The sequence below is a fragment of the Lissotriton vulgaris genome, chromosome 1_1 (genome assembly GCF_964263255.1).
Source record: "Lissotriton vulgaris chromosome 1_1, aLisVul1.2, whole genome shotgun sequence".
NCBI lineage: Eukaryota > Metazoa > Chordata > Amphibia > Caudata > Salamandridae > Lissotriton > Lissotriton vulgaris.
This window is the reverse complement of record NC_141685.1, coordinates 1,637,108,077-1,637,121,417: the sequence shown is the minus strand read 5'-3', so window position 1 is coordinate 1,637,121,417 and position 13,341 is coordinate 1,637,108,077. Positions and strand designations below refer to the sequence as shown.

At 49.4% G+C, this 13,341-nt stretch overlaps 1 protein-coding gene across 2 annotated transcripts in view; it reads left to right on the top strand.

The window, feature by feature from the left end:
* TNPO3 (transportin 3) overlaps nucleotides 1–13,341 on the top strand; it is a 1,270,791-nt gene that overhangs the window by 803,923 nt on the left and 453,527 nt on the right. The window lies entirely within an intron of this gene.

Below are 13,341 nucleotides of genomic sequence, written 5' to 3'. Positions count from 1 at the left end.
ACAACTTTAACATAGTAGCAGAGATATAGAATCAGCAGTACAGTGAATAAAAAGGAATAGTATTGTTCTACCATTTTGCAATAGTCATGAGCGCATACATGCATATAGAATACATTTATAAAATAAATTAATTGTGTACTCCTACAATGGCTGACTAGATGCACCTAAATATACCTAGCATGTGAGTATGTGCGAAAAGAGCCTAAGAGCCAAGAATCCCACTAGGATTTAGTCTAACCCCATTACCTGGATACGGAGAGTGTGGGACTTTGTCCTGGACTTGAATTGGACACCCCGCAAGGGATAGTCAGACCACTGTCAGCTGGCACGATTGCATGTAGTTTTTGGTCCGTGTGTCTGCCTTGAAGGCTCGATTCCATCCTGACAACTGATAGCAAGAGGTGCTGTATTTATACAGTCTATATGCGTGTGTTACCCATTGTTCAGTATGAGGATGACGTTGGGGATTACACCTTGTGCGTCGATGGGAGAGGTGAAGTATACCTTCTGGAGAGTTTACTCCTAAATTATTCATATGTGCTAAGGATGACGTCTTAGCAATATCGATTGGGAGAAACCCACCCTCTACATGGAACTAGGTGAAATGTTTTGTCCATAAAAGGCTGCACCCCTTATAAGGCGTTATGTCCCTGCAAGGCATTATGGCCTTATTGTGAGTTATGTCCTCATAAGGCTTGTTCATATGAAATGGCTGTGAGATGATTTAGGGAAAGTGTACGATGTTCTCTGGACCTATATCAGGGTACCGATATGAAATGTAACAGTGGCACAATCAGACACTGCAACAACCTCATCCCATCTCCCGTATAAACAACGTGGTTTCATACAAGTGTCACCCCTGTGTGCATACTATTTTTTTTCCTCCACTCATCTGTAGAGCTGCTCCCAAACTTTGGAAATTTTTATTCACCAACTTCCTAAATTGTTTTGCTAGCATTTTCTGGGGATATCACACCCAAAGACGACTTTCTTTGATGCATCGAATCCATTCATTATTTATCGTCACGCAACAAATGCTGTCTGCACCCTTAGGATATCAGGAAGCGAGAGGCGAAATTTCTGTTTCAAGCCTCTGTCTCAGTCCCGGTTGAGCTTCCTGTCTTCGAGTAAGTTTTAAGACTAATTCAAAGGACAAATCTCTGAACAGACACAAAGTAAAGAGGGAATTTCCCTTCCGTCACTGCCACTCCTGGGAGAGATTGTGCAGTCTGCACTCAAAATGCTAGAATCTGCGTCAGTCATTCCGATCCTATTCCACGGCTCAAGTCTGTGTGCCCTGAATTTCTCCAGACATACTCCACTTTGCAACAAGTAGAAACGGCCTTCAAAGAGGCAATACTGCAGCTGTTCAGTGTTGACCATGGAATATGGCTAATGCTAGTTGTCTTCACCTTAGATGTAAATGAACTCTCCATCTAAGCTCCTGAGTGAGAAATCACCTCCTTTGCTATTGTCGTACATAGGACAGCAAAGGTGAAAGTTTGGCATATCTGTTCATCCTCCAAGCCTTTGTTACTTCTTAATGAAGCACTGACGGACACTATTACCACTGTGTGGTCGAAGCACTGTTTAGCACCACTGTAAGTTACCCCATCACTATGCATCCTTTGCCTGCTTTAGGTGACACACCCTTATTAATTTAGCACCCTTTACTAAAAGATCTTGTGGTGCCGCCGGTCTCCGCTAGAAAAATCAACCTGATTGCCTTCTCTTCTGCCCTGCGAAATGAGAATCACAGCATATTGATTCACTTGGCAAGAGTGTGATCTCTGTCAGTTTAGCATTGTGATCACTAAATGGGGCTAATTTACTGAACAGGTACTCTTGCAGACTGCGATATGTTGAGAGAGATCTTGCCATTGTTGCGTGGAGAGTTTTGGAACTCCTTGGCATAAACAGTCCATGACAAACCAAAAGCAACTAAATACATTTTCTGAGCCTAACTGGACATCAGACTGTTGTGGGCAGTGGTGTGGTAATTCGTTTTAGGCCTGGATAAATGCCCTGGCTTATCCAGGGATTTGCAGTCCTTTCCCATGGAAGTAGTCTTTGATGGCTCAAAGCTAATGAGGATTAGGTGGATTCAGTTATGGAGAGGTTTATAGATGGCTGCACCACAATCCGAGTCTTGGGCTTGCTCTCTCTGGCACAACCAGTTCCATCAGGAAAAATGTAAGTCATGAGGCTACTCCCTGGGCATGACTTGCTGTGTTGGCCATCAAAGCTTGTGCAGCTGCCCTTTCATGCCCAAGGGGTATAGTCGTGGCAGAAGACTGGCCAGCCATCAACCTTGCCATGTTTAACCGTCCTAATCTTTTTCTTTCCCTGCCACCGAAGCTGTTTTAGGAGTCAGCAGCAACTAGTTGGGAAGAGGGGGGTGCCTGAATATGCTAGTTCACATGCCCAACTGCAATTTGATTACCTCAGGCCAGTGGGTCCTGCAGATCATTATTCATGGGTATGCCCTTACCTTTCTATAAATATCTCCTAGAGACCCCCTCCATTCACCTTACAGTTCCTCCTGTTTCCACCCGACCTTGGCAGAATATCCAGCCATCCTTGCCAGAGGTTGTCATTGTTGGTAGAAAGGGGCAAAAGAGAAGGTCCTGGAGAAGTAAAGATGACCTGTGTTAGTCATGCTACTTCGTGGTACCCAGAAAGAATGATGGGCTCAAACAGATTTGATTTTTGGTTTGTCTATGCCTTTCTGCTGAAGGTCACATTCAGATACTGATGCTTTGGATGTAGCCCTTGGACCTACGGGATGTGTAGCTGTCTAGTAGTCACATAAGTGGTGTAAAAAATGTGCCCCTTTATGCATTGTTGACCCCCCCCCCCCCTTTTTCTTTTGCCTGATGTTGATGTTCCTTGACTGAGTGAGCCCTGGTTTCCTAAAACTGTACCTTTGTACCCCCAAATTGGTACCTCTCTGGTCACTTAAGTCCCATGTAAAAGGTATCATGGGTATCAAGGGCACTGTGACCAGGAAAGGCCCCTAAGGGCTGTAGCACATATTGTGCCACTCTTAGAGGTCCTGCACCTTAACCCACACACACTGCCATTGGAGGCTGCTTGTTGTGGTGCAGAGAAAAGTGAAGAGTCGACATGGCACAAATCCCTCATTTAAACGGTCGAAATGGAAGGAACTGTTGGCACAGTTAGAATGAACAATAGAGTAAGATAAGGTACGTGGCCAAAGATGGGCTTGAGTGAGGTTATAGTACTCAGCAGAGAGTTTAGGTGACTGGGGTACAAGACCTGTATTGGCGATTTAGATTTAAGGTGCAAGGTGTGCAGGAGGATTCACTTAGTGGGATTAGTGGTAACAGAGTACACTGGGTGGTTGAGGATTCACTTGGTAATGCTGTTAGTTTTGGCAGGTATGAGATCGAGGATGGATGTGTGGGAGGTCACTGCCTTCAGTGTTTGTGACAATCTAGTTGTTGGGGCGATGGAATGGTGTTTTAGTTTTATTAATGAGGGGGTGTAAGAATAATGAGTCTGAAATATTTTGGGTATTTGAACATGAGTTATCATACTTTAAGATGATGGATGTAAGTAATGTATTGCTGTATAAACTATACAGTGTTCTGATTTGAAAAATTGATGGAATTTTTCCAATTTGACAGCTTCTCCTGACGAAGGGCAAACAAAAGCCTGAAATGCATTGGGACATGGTTAAAATCACAGCTACCTAATATGAAATGTGTGTGCCCACATGATGCAGTAAAAGGCCCGGATGGGCATAATTGCTTCATTTGAAAAAATGGTGTCACTTACCAACCTTATTGTGAACAAGTGAAGTCAAGATTGTGAAACTAAAGATAGCAAAATAAAAACGGGCTGACTAATAAAAGGAGTTTTGAAACATTTTTTGGCTGTGCGATTGGAAATGGAGCGCAAGATCACTGCAAGTATTTGTGAATTTCGTAAACGTTTTGAGGTAAGACACTGGTCCAGTCGGCACCAAACGTTGAAAAATAATGACAAACTTTGTTAAAGTCGAAGAGATGGTGTGCACCTCATGTAACTGCATTCAACAAATCCCTGTGTGCCATGCCTACAATCCAATGTCTATGGTATAGATAAGACACCCCTTTAGCTGGGTGCACTATACCACTGGTGAGGGTGCAGTTGCATGAGCACTGTACCCCTAGAGTGTCGAAGTCCATTCTTAAGCATTGTAAGTGCAGTAAAGCCATAATGAGTAAAAGGTCTAGGAGTTTGTCATTACGAACTCCACAATGGTTTTACTAAATCCTAGGAAGTTTGGTAGCAGACTTCTCAGCTCATTAAATCCACACTGATGCCAGTGTAAGATTTAATGCCAAATGCACTGAAAAACAACCTGACTCTAGTGTCCAGGCTGTGTGGCTGCTCGTGAGCTGCCACCCCCTAGACATGTTTCTGGACCCCTTGGGCGAGAGCCTCCCTCTCTCGGAGTCCTGAAACAAAGCACATCCTGAGCAGAGGTTGCAAGTCTTGTCCCCCAAGATGGGCACGGTCCACGAAGGAGAAACCTCTGTGAGCTGACCTGCCGTTTCCCCCCCATGGTTCTAACCCCACTTTAGGAGGGAGAATCGGCAGGAAAACCAAGATAAAAGGAGAGGTGTGCCCATCTCTGGCAACCGCACCCCTCAGGTGGGGGAGGCAAGGTTAAGCACAACTCTGTCCCCGCCCACCATCTTTAAGATGTGGGGGGGCAGACAACCAGAGTGAGGATTATGCCCCCCTCCCACTGGAGAGGTGGCATTATAGGGGTGAATCTGTAGGAATGTGGGTTTCTGTTGCAGTAACCTCACTTCCCCCTCCCCCACACACTTTTGCTAGACTCACTTTTACTTGATGTGCCCTGAGTCACTGCCAACCAGGTTCACACGGCCTGTGTTCTTTCCCCAAAGCTAAACCAATTGGCATCCCTGACCACAGGTCAGTCCCTGGTAGATGGTACCACAGGAACCCGTACTGTGACCGATGAAGTCCTCCAAGGGCTGCAGCGCTTATTGTGAGGTCCTGTACCCCAACACTCACACACTGCCTTTGCAGGCTACATGTTTTGGTGCAGAACAAAGTGAAGAGTTGACATGACACACATCTCTGTGTGCCATGCCTACAACCCACTGCCCTGGCATAGGTTAGTCACCCCTCTAGCTGGGTTCACTATACCAGTGGTGAGGGTACAGGTGCATGAGTCTTGTACCCCTACAGGGTCCAAGTCCATTCTTTGACTTTGTAATTGCAGTGCTCCTATTAGGAGTATATGGTGCTGGCAGTTTGTCAATACAAACTCCACAGCACCATTATGGCTACACTGAAGTATCAATCTTCTCAGCACATTAAACCCACACTGATGCCAGTGTGGAATTTAATGAACAATTTACATAGAGGGCATCTTAAGAGATGCCCCCTGTAAACTAACCTACCATAGTGTCCAGGCTGAGTGGCTGCTTTCAGCTGCCACAATCAGACATGTTTCTGGACCCCTGGGTCAAGAGCCTGCTGCTCTCTCTGGGGCCTGAAACAATGCATATCCTGGGACGAGGTGCCAAGCCTCCTCCCCCAGGAGGGGCAGAGTGTACCAAGGGGAAGCTTCAAAGACTTACCGCCTTTGTGAGCATCCCTAGGACACTTGCTGCTCTCAGCAGCTGGTTCTGACCACCACTTTGGGCAGGAGAACGGGCCGGTTAAACAAGTGAGGAAGAGAGGTGTGCCCACCTACCAACTCCACCCCTCAGGTGGGGGACGTGCTGTGAAGCACAACTCAGTCTACACCATCTTGAAGATGGGGGGACTCGGCCAACCAGGGACAGGTTCATGTCCCCCTCCCATTGGAAGTTGTCATGATAGGGGGTGTACCCATCCCAGGGTGGGACCCATTGGTCCCTGCCTTTTACCTACCTGTAACACCCCTAAATTGAGTCCGCACCAGCCATCCATGTCCCGAGCTTAAGTGGGAAAACACCACGAGGAGGTGAACCTGGCAATCCTGACCTGAATTCCGGTGCCCCATGACCTACCTTAAGCCTCCAGCTGACGCCTGCAGCCTAAATCCAGAAGGTCCCCCCAACCACGACCAAAACCTGGTAAGAGAATCCAACCCCAAAAGGCAACTCTGCACCCAATGCCCCACGGTCTTGTATGCCCAAATCAACAGTGCCTAACCAACCCCTAATTTCCCAACTTACCTCTCGAAGTGGTGGTCACACCCAGAAGACCTTCGTCCCCAAGCCTGTAGTGCCTTTGCAAACCAGAGGTTCCTCATTGAAACCAACAGGGCGCCAGGCGTCGAAACAGCACCCTGTACCCGGCCGCCCTAGTGCCGCTGAGGGAGCCCCTTTGGTGCTACTTTGTTTTCCCCTTTGCCCTGAGCTAAAGTTCAGGAGCTTTGCTCCCAGAGCTGAGTGGCCTGCTTGCCAGCAGCCACCAACCGGAGGCCCCCTATCCCTCTTGGATAACATTGGACCTCTGCACTCTGCACCCGGCCGTCCTAGTGCCGCTGAGGGTGTAACGAGAGTGCATCACTGAACCTGGGGGAACCCATGTTCTAACCCCAGAAGCTCAACTCCAAAAACTGATTACTTACCTGATAACCGTTAACTTCAGTTCGAGGCATATGAGCTGCAGATCTCACACTTAGCATTAGATCGCCATCTGGTGTTGGGCTCGGGTGCTTGCAGGTTGTTGTTGTCTTGGAAGAAGTCTTTGTAGACACTAGATAGGTGACTCTTCCCTTGGACGCTAGTGCACAAGGGCATCGGCTCCATCTTTAGATTGTTTTTTTCCGCCATTGGGTTCGGATGCAACTTTTGCGCTCCGGTTTGAAATCTATATTTCAAACTACTTAAATGCGAAAAACTTCCATAACTCTTCGTTTTGACTTAGAACATTTTAAGCTTCAATGCAACTTTCATCATCTCTATTCCGGTCGGCGACACGGGCCGTTGGGCCTATCCACGCTGTGAGGCCTACAGCTCATGTAAAAGAACGCCATTTAAAAAATGCCCCCAGTGTGGAGCAAAATTCCTGCACAGTGAACATCGCAAGGTATGCAACCTGTGCCTATCACCTGAACACGACGAGTCCAGCTGTCCAGCCTGCGCATCCTTTCGATCGAAGAAGACCATTTGAGATCGAAGGGCTCATCAACACATCATGCAGAGATCCGCTCCGGAACCAGTGTACATCTCAGACGAAGGCCAGGATGTCCCAGTAGAAGATTCTCAAGATCTCCAAATCTTATCAGAGGCAGAAGACTCGGACGACCCCATCACTCCTGGTTAACGAGTGAGTACCTCTGTCCCTGCCCCACCACCAAAACCAAAGGCAATGGTCAAGACTTTGCCTGCTGGCCCCTGTCGCGACCGAAAACACACTTCAGAAGCCCCGCCTCCGAGCCCGGCTTCGAAGAGAAAAGATAAGCCTTCCGGTAGCTCGGGATCGAGCAAACCGCATGTACCAATCCCATCGGCACCGAAATCAAAAGAACTCTCTGCTCCGAAATCTGTTCCGACGCCTTCCACCTCTAAGGACAAATCGGCCCCGAAAACCTCGGGCCCGTGGATAAACAGTCTTCGAACGTTTCCAAGCCTAAAGATCCCGCTTCAGCTCCGAAACAAAGAGACCAGGAACCAAAAGCTAAGCCTAAGGCCTCGATCACGCCTCCTAAGGCCAAAGACAATAAAAGTCAACACCAACCCCGCTCAGAATCGAAAAAATCAGCTCAGAAAGCGGTTCCTGAGGAAGAGGAACTTTTTCATCCTGATCCTAAACAGAAAATGATTTATATTGATCCCGAAACAGGATATGTCACCACAGTTCCATATAGGAAGAGGAAGTTGGACACAGCACCTATTTCACGTATCCAACCGATCCACATGATTGTGAGTAGCCTATCCCAACAGACATACCAGAAGTCCCAAGCCCACACACATACCCCTCAAAGCCATCTCCCCCAGGTGACAATATTGGTTTTGGACAGTTGATTAATAGGTCTGCCATCTATCATGGCGTCACAATGCACTTAGATGCAGCAGAAGAGGACTTTCTGTTGGATACATTTGAACAGTCCCCAAAGACAGTGCAAATATTGCCAATGATTAAGGGAGTCCTTAAACAAGCTTCCGAAGCGTTTAAAGATCCCGTACGTGCCAGGATTCTTAACCCTAGAATAGAAAAAAAAGTATAGACCTGCCCCTGCAGATCCTGCTTAAAATAAGGGACAGCTGCCTTTGCATTCTCTAATAGTTTCCAACGCTAAAAAGCGCGCTAACTCCCAAACCTCTGGCGAAGTGCCACCCCCTGACAAAGAATCCAAATTGCTAGCCGCTTCTGGCAAATGGGTAGCTGCGCAAGAAGCCAATCACTAGCGCATAGCCAACACACTGGCACTGCTTGCAAGATATGATGGGGCTCACTACGACCATTTAGAAACCCTACTACAACATTTGCCTGACAAATATAAAACACAAGGAAATTATCTCATCCAAGAGGGCAAGCTAATTTCAAATGCTTCAATAAAATGTGCACTTGACGCAGCAGACACTGCCTCTAGATCCATCAATACCAGTGTGCTCCTTAGGCGACATGCCTGGCTGCGCATCTCAGACTGTAAGCAGGAAGTCCAGACTACTATCCTTAACCAGCTGTTCAACCAACAACAACTTTGTGGCCCAGCTGTGGACACTGCGCTTGAAAAAAGGAAGAAAGACACTGAGACTGCCAAGTCCATGGGAGCTTCACAGTCTCCACAGACACGGGGCTCCTTTTGTTGCTCCTTCTATAAAGGGGCCTCCAAACACATGGAAGCAGACAACTCATCTTTGTTTAAAAGCCGCTAACCAAACATGGGGAAATAACAATAAAGGAAGAGGTCGAGGTAATAACACTCGTACCTCCCCCACGGCAAAACAGTGACTTTCCTCCGCTCCCCCCACACCATCCCACTCCAATCGGGGGGAGATTATCATAGTTCCTACCTGTCTGGAATTCCATCACAACAGACAGGTGGGTGAGACAAATTATCCAGTATGTTTACTGCCTAGAACTTACAGCTCCCCCCCCCCCCACCCCCTTTACCAACATATACCACCCAAGCAGGGTCCCATGTCCACAGAACATCTTACGCTCCTAAAACAAGAGGTTCTCTCAATACTTCAAAAGCACACAATAGAGACTGTTCCCTTACAACATCAAGGAACAGGTATTTACTTGCTGTACTTCCTAATACCCTCGAAAGATGGGACTCTAAGACCAATACTCTATCTCAGGCCTCAACCTATATATACACTCAGATCATTTTGATAAGATCACTCCAACAAGTGCTCCTGCTGCTGCAACAAGACAACTTCCTTGCCACACTAGATCTCAAGGACGCCTACTTCCACATTCCCATACATCCCTCTCACAGAAAGTATCTAAGGTTTGTAGTGGACGGACAACACTGTCAGTTCAAAGTCCTTCTATTCGGAGTCACAACTGCACCCACAGTGTTCACAAAGTGCCTTGCCTTAGTAACAGCACATTTCAGAAGAAAACCAATCCATGTCTTCCCATATCTAGACGACTGGCTAATAAAAGCCAAGTCATTCAATCAGTGTGTTCAACAGTCATCAAACCATTCAGACATCACACAACTTCGGGTTCCCGATCAATTAAACCAAGTCGCATCTCCAGCCGTCTCATATACACCAATATCTGGGGGCCACAATAAACACCTCCACAGCTCTAGCATATCCCTGTCCAGCTAGGATAGTCAGCATACAAGCCCTAATCACAACATGTCAAGTCAAACACGCTACCAGCCCGAGTGTTCATGCAGCTCATAGGCATGATGGTATCTTTGATCTTTATTGTACCATATGCAAGACTTCAAATGCGTCCATTACTGGAATGTCTAGCACATCAGTGGAATCAGGCTCAAGGACAACTTACAGATCTGGTGTTGGTTGACAGCCGCGCACATCGCTCTCTGCGGTGGTGGAACACAAAAAACTTGATCAAAGGGCGGCCGTTCCTCGAACCTGTTCCACAGATAGTACTCACAACAGACTCCTCACTCACAGGATGGGGAGCCCATATCCTCGGACATACAACTCAGGGTAGATGGACCACTCAACAACAAGTGCTCCACATCAAACACCTGGAGCTACTAGCAATATTCCTAGCACTAAAATCTTTCCAAGTACATGTACAAAACTAAGCTGTCTTGATCCAGACGGACAACATGACAGCCATGTACTACATACAAAATCAAGGAGGCACACATTCTCTTTAACTGTCCCAGCTTGCGCAGAACATTTGGAGATGGGCCATCCCACAAAATATAGATCTACTGGCCGAACACCTTCCAGGAGTTCGCAATCAGATTGCGGCTCTAGCTGAAAGAAACAGGTTAGTGTTGGATTCCTTACCTTAGAATATCCCCAGGTGTCAGACTGGATCCCAAAAGTTGTCGTCAGCAGTACCCCTGCGCATCAGTAGTTGTTGTCTGTGGCTCCGCGTTCGGCGTCATGATCGCCGGGACTACGCCGCTGGAGTACTTAGACGCTGCCTTCGCGCGCTGACTTAAGTTCTGCCAGCAAGAGCAGATTCGGGAAGAGCGTACCCGTAGTCATTTTTTGAACTAACTTTTTTACATTTTTGTCTATCTTTTTCGAGTCTACTCAACTCCTGGTGCCGGTAGGGATGCCCGGGTTCAAGCCGTGTAATGCCTGTCACCGAATGATGTCTGTTACCGACCCCCACCGCCAGTGTTTCTACTGTTTACGGCAGACAACGATGACGAGTCGTGCCCCGACAGCCGGGCCTGGACGTCGAAGGCTAGGCAGGAGCGTTCCCCTAATCTACTCAAGCTCAGTCAGCTCTGAGCCACTCTAGGTCCCAGTCGAGGAGGAGGTTGAGGGACCGGTCGCGGAGCTGGAGTCATCACTGATCATCCGGATCCAATTCCTGGCACTCTGGTAAGTCTAGGCATGGCAAAAAGAAGTTGAAGAAAGCCCATCGTTCTTCGACCTCCCCTCGCCGGTCACGCTACTCGGCTGAGGGTTCAGGTGGTGCTGCCCTTGCGGCACAGTCAAGCCCGCATCCAGCCCCACACCCTCCGGTCCCTGGGCTCAATGCGACTCCGGAGTAGATTCAAGACTTCCTTGTGGCCATGAGAACTCTTTCTGCCGGCGCGACTTCTGGCCCCGCGGGTCCGACTGGGGGTCCTAGCCCTGTGTGGCAGCTTCGCCGACTTCGGTCGCAGGACCCCATGGGATCCTGGTCTGGGTCCCGGTCGACGCCGGTTGATCTCATGACTCCTCCGCCGGCGCCGACCCCCTCAGAGCCACCTCCGGCGCTGTCCTCTGGCGATGCCTGCCCCGATTTCAGCCCTGGCCCGGCGTCGGACCTACACCGACTGGTGAGTTATTTGCCTATGCCCCGGCTCTGTCATTTCTACCTATTTATCAAGACCTAGATAAAGGAGAGGACTGGAAGGGGTCCTCAGACCCTCTGGCACAGCAGTGCCAGTTAAGTCAGGACTGGGCGGATGAGCTAGGGGAGGCCAGTGGTCTAGACACTTTGCCTGACACTGGTTTTATCTCTCCTCCTTCCGTGGCTATGGAGGGGGGAGCTACTTATGCTGTGGTGCTGCGCAAGGCGGCCAAGGCCTTGGGCCTTGAGCTCCCTGCATCGGCTGTGAGGACTAATCTCCTCACCCAGGTGCTTCAACCACCAGTAAGCTCTTTAGAGCCTCTACTGCAGTTTAATGAGGTCCTCACTGAAGTTCTGATGGGCACTTGGTCCAAGCCCACCACAGTCCCTCCTGTGGATCGGAACGTGGCCCGGCGCCATCGCCCAGCTACGGGCATCCCCTGCTTTGTCTGTACATCCCACCCCTGAGAGTCTGGTTATACAGGCCTCCACGTCCCAAACCGCCTTCCCGCCCGCACCGCCGTACCGATACTCCAAAAGACTGCAACAGTTTGGCAAGAAACCGTTTTCCTCCATCAGTTTAAGGTTGCGGTCCATTAATGCTGCATGCCTTTTAGACCGATACACCCACTCTCTGTGGGATACGGTGGCGGACGTGCTGCCCCAATGTCCGGAGAAGTCCAGGACACGGCGCGCCCAGGCTCTTGCTCAGGAGCCGGATGCAGAACGGTATTCCATTCGATGTGGACTTGACACTACGGACTCGCTAGGCAAAGCGATTGCAACAACTTTGGTGATTCGTCGTCACACCTGGCTGAGATCCACAAACTTTTATGGGGATGCCCAGAGCACTCTCATGGACATGCCTTTTGATGGCCGTCGCCTCTTTGGCGACAAGGCAGAGAAAGCGCTCCTGCGCTCAAAGGACTCCAGGGCTACAGCCAAGTCCTTGGGCCTATCGGCCCCGCACCAACAACCTACTGCTTTTCGCCTGTTTCATGGCCAAGGAAGGGGCACCCCCGCACGGAAGTCCAGCCACAGGCCGCAGAACCAGCCTCAACGCAGTCGCGGACGTACATTACGCTGTGGCGGGTAGTGCGACAGAGAGCCGGTCAGTCAAAATTCGCTCCCGCAGCATCTGCCCCAAAGCCTTCCTAGTCCGAGCTTTCAGGCCCATTCCACGCCAGTGGGAGGCAGGGTTCGCCATCACCTGCTCCACTGACGTGCCATCACTTCGGACAGGTGGGTGCTGCAAATTGTCCGAAGGGACTACTCCCTTCCCTTCGAGGCCACCACATGTCAGGGGATCACTTGCAACTTCTGCAAGAGGAAGTTACGGCCCTCTTGGCCAAGGGTGTCATCGAACGCGTTCCTAGCCCAGAAGTAGGGCAGGTTTTTACTCACTACTTTCTCTGTCAACATGCCATAGTCACATCTGAGTCCCTCCCAGAAGCTCCTCTTTTTTGGAGCAGTTCTAGACTCTGCGCAGTTTTGAGTTTATACTCCCGAGCAGCTGGTTCTGGATATTCATGCTCGGATTCCGATCTTTCAGCCTCTATCCCGAATTTCGGTCAGGATGGCCCTACAGCTGCTGGGGCTGATAGCCTCCTGTATCCTGCTGGTACGTCCCGCCAGGTGGCGGATGCGGGCTCTGCAGTGGGACCCGAAGTCCCAGTAGGCACAACATCAGGGCAACCTGTCAGACCACGTCCTGATCTCGGAGGGCACTGCAAGACAGTTGCAGTGGTGGCTCAAGGTCCGCGATTGTGTCAGTGGCAGATCCTTCTCCCTACCCCAACGGGAGCACACAGTGGTGACGGATGCGTCCCTTCTGGGATGGGGGGCCACATGGGAGGGGCGGAGATCTGACGCCTCTGATCTCCGGTGGAGTCCCGGCTCCATATC